Below are 3,425 nucleotides of genomic sequence, written 5' to 3'. Positions count from 1 at the left end.
GGAAATGGATACCTTATCCGTAGTACAAAACCCTTCTGGATTGAGAAGAAAGGAGTGTCAGCGCAGAGCGCTAATGCGTATGTGGAACTGTCGTGGCTTGGAATTGAAGCGGATTTATGTGGGACAGGAGATGTGTAAGGATAGCAGTAAAAAAATGACTTTTTTTGAATGGGGGGGGGGGGGTCTGAACACAAAATATAAAACGTCAACCTTGAACAGCGATGCGTATGTGGAACTGTCGTGGCTTGGAATTGAAGCGGATTTACGTGGGACAGGAGATGTGTAAGGATGGCAGTAAAAAAAAAAAAAACTGTTTTGGGGGGGTCTGAACACAATATATAAAACGTCAACCTTGAACGGCGATGCGTATGTGGAACTGTCGCGGCTTGGAATTGAAGCAGATTTACATCGGATAGGCAATATAAGATAATTTCTTTTCGTCAATGGATGCTACAGCTTCGCGTTTGCTTTTAACATTTAGCTTGTAGCTGACGTGCAGATTTCACCGTGACGTCCCTCATCCACTGGTGAAAAGGAGGATTTGATCCTCTCCTCTTTCATCTAGAACTTCTTCATGCAACAAAGAGGGTGCAGAAAGTGTTTAAAATTGAATAAGTGTGTTAAAATATCCGTTATGTTGTTTTTTTGTTGTTGTTTTGACTTTAAGATGGCGCCGCGAGAGTGGCTGCCTTTACAGCAGTTCCTGTATTATGTTTTTCTACTTCTTCCTTTCCTTTCCTCTTCCTTTCATAACTTTGCTGCTGTGAAATTTAAAATTACTCCACTGCGAGACTAATCAAGGCCAATCCAATCCAATAAGTGACAGGCAAGCAGGCAAGCAGAATCAGTGTGAACAACCAAAATTTATTTTTGAGGTCTCGCTCCACCAAAAAAACGACAGCGTCCGCTCGCCAACTTTTCGAGTTGGCCAAGAATGACGCTCGTAAACCTGACCCAAGTTTGTGGACGGGAAGCCAAGTTGAAAAAAAGTCCCCACCTCAAATCCCAGAAGTTGGAGAGGAAGGTCACGAATGATGCAACAAACCCCCCCCCTCCACATTAGCATTACATTTCTCCACTTTTATAATGTATTTTTTACTAATCCCTGTTATAACAGGTAAGCACAGATTATGGCACAGTCATAAGATAAATGTGACAACGTCTTTTCTGTTCTAAGGCAAGTTCAAATAGTTGTAGATCCCCCGCCACCCCCGACCCCCGACCCCACCGCCTCAGCTTTCCTTTCCAAAAAAAAAAATAGAATGGTCCCGTTAGCAAAACGAGCGTGTCGTCACCGTGCAAGTGCCTTTTTATGAGTGTGAGTGGTGAGAGGGATTTCCATTGAATGATTAGCGGGAGAATTGGAGTGCACCCTAGACTGGTCACCAGCCAATCACGATGAACATTCCCATTTACTCCCGGGGCCAATTAAATAAACGTCTTGTTTACGACAGAAGGAGTTACACATCCCTGACCAAATTTTTTTTTGGGGGGCGAGAGAAGCATGGTAGACCTCAGATTGGTCGCCATCCCATCACAGGAAGACAAACAAGCACTTTTGTTTTGTAGTCCTCAATGGAGCGAAAGTGACTTCTGGTGAGAGAAGTGGGGTACATCCTTGGACTGGTAACGAGCCAATTGTGGGAAAGATTTTGACGAATACGTTCAAAATGATGGGACACTCCGGACTGGTCGCAGGGCGAAAGAGCACTGAGATGATCTTGATTGAAGGTAAATGAAGTTGTGGGAAAGTGCACGTGGTTTGGCATTTCCTTCTTCCTGCAAGTTACTCCCAAGGTGATGTTTGCGCCGTTGTGGGAGGAACCACAGTGATACAAGACGACACTTCAATGAATTACGCCATTCGAATTACGAATTCATGTGGCTGTTCCCCACTTGTCTACCAAAAGTGAAGCCTCCCAAAAACTTTCACTTTGGAGTGATAAGATTCATTTTCGTTTTAGATTTGTCGTTAACTCATTCACTGCCATTCACAAATTTATTCGGGAATTGAAAATATGACGTAGAGCGATATTCCCGAATTTGTTCGGGTTTTGTTTTTTCACACTTGGGTGCTGATAAAGCATTGGCCGTGGCCTCTGGCAATGTTTTTTCCTTTTTCATAAGAGGGCAGCATTTCCCTATTTTCCACGTCAGATGTTCGTTCCAGCTTCAGCTGTTGTTGAAGCGCTATATAAACCAATACAACTTTATTATACAGTACAGTATATTTCTTTAATTACAATACAATAGCACATTTATTATACATAAAATAAGGAATAAGGTATATATTGTGTAGTTTTAAATTAGTAGAAAATTATGTTCTATCGGGAGGCGGGAACGGATTATTCTCATTTTAATGGTGTGTAATAGGAAATTAATGTTTGGCAGATGAACTTTTCGCCTTACACACACTTGCTGGGAATACGTCTGTAAGCTCTCAGTCGTACAGGAGTGGTCCATCGATGAAAAGGTTTCTTCAGCCGTCATCTGTACAAATTTGAAGGTGTCGGACATTTCGCTTCTTATCCCAGAGGCTTCGTCAGCGAACTAAAATCTTTTGCTGGTAGTTTTGGCCCTATACGTATCCCTACTGTCCAGACGTGGCGGTGCCAGACTCTGCTATGATTGGTCCCTGCTTTCAGGTTGGGGGGAGCAGAGGACTACTCCCTGCGGCTACACTGATTACTTCTATTGTCCTGACTGATTACTTCTATTGTCCTGCCTGAGTATGGGGTGTACGAGTGGCCTGATTGCCCCATTTGATCTGGTATCACCTCATCAGCATAACTCAGCCTATGTTGCCTAAGAAGTCGGTTGCAGGAATTATCCAAATTAAACCTCACCCCACCATGCCGATTTAGTGAAGGGCTTTGCTGTTTATGAAAAACTACCAGCAAAAGACTTTAGTTCGCTGACGAAACCTCGTGGATAAGAATCGAAACGTCCGACACCTTCAAAGAAGTACAGATGACGGCTGAAGAAACCTTCTCAACAACTTTCTGGGAACACATTAAGTTCGTAAGCCGAGGTATCACTGTATTATTATTATATGCATGTATTGCATTGCATTTTGGACAGCCGCCCTCATTTCAAGCTCATATAACTCAATATAATTTAGGAATTTACTATTTTTTTTCTGGTCTGTGGGTCCTGGAATTCGAGTGACAATGACAAAAACCCTGGCACTGGAGTGGACACATTTTTGCACGTGTCTGGCAGTGAATGAGTTAAGCCACCCCACTTTTGAACCAGAGCTTGACCCCCTGCACTCACAATCTCCCTCGAATCCAGCGGACACCCGCTTCGCTACACCGTACACGCAGACTGTAGATCGGGATTTTTCTCTCTGTTTAAACACACGATGACATTTCTGCAAAAAGTCCCCCCCCCCACCCAAAAAAAAAAAAAAAAAAAAAAAAAAA

At 43.1% G+C, this 3,425-nt stretch overlaps 1 protein-coding gene across 2 annotated transcripts in view; it reads right to left on the bottom strand.

Moving 5' to 3' along the window:
- Positions 1–856: 856 nt before the first annotated feature.
- nr2f5 (nuclear receptor subfamily 2, group F, member 5) overlaps positions 857–3,425 on the bottom strand; it is a 45,121-nt gene continuing 42,552 nt past the window's right edge. For both annotated transcript variants that reach the window (XM_088999049.1, XM_088999050.1), the window contains one exon: positions 857–3,425. This exon is cut by the window's right edge and continues 432 nt beyond it. The gene's annotated coding sequence lies outside the window, so the exon portion shown is untranslated.

Source organism: Hippocampus bargibanti, linkage group LG06 (assembly GCF_051943395.1).
Source record: "Hippocampus bargibanti isolate YZ-2025 linkage group LG06, ASM5194339v1, whole genome shotgun sequence".
In the NCBI taxonomy this organism is placed as follows: domain Eukaryota; kingdom Metazoa; phylum Chordata; class Actinopteri; order Syngnathiformes; family Syngnathidae; genus Hippocampus; species Hippocampus bargibanti.
Note: the sequence above shows the minus strand (reverse complement) of the source record. Positions and strands in the feature narration are given on the sequence as shown.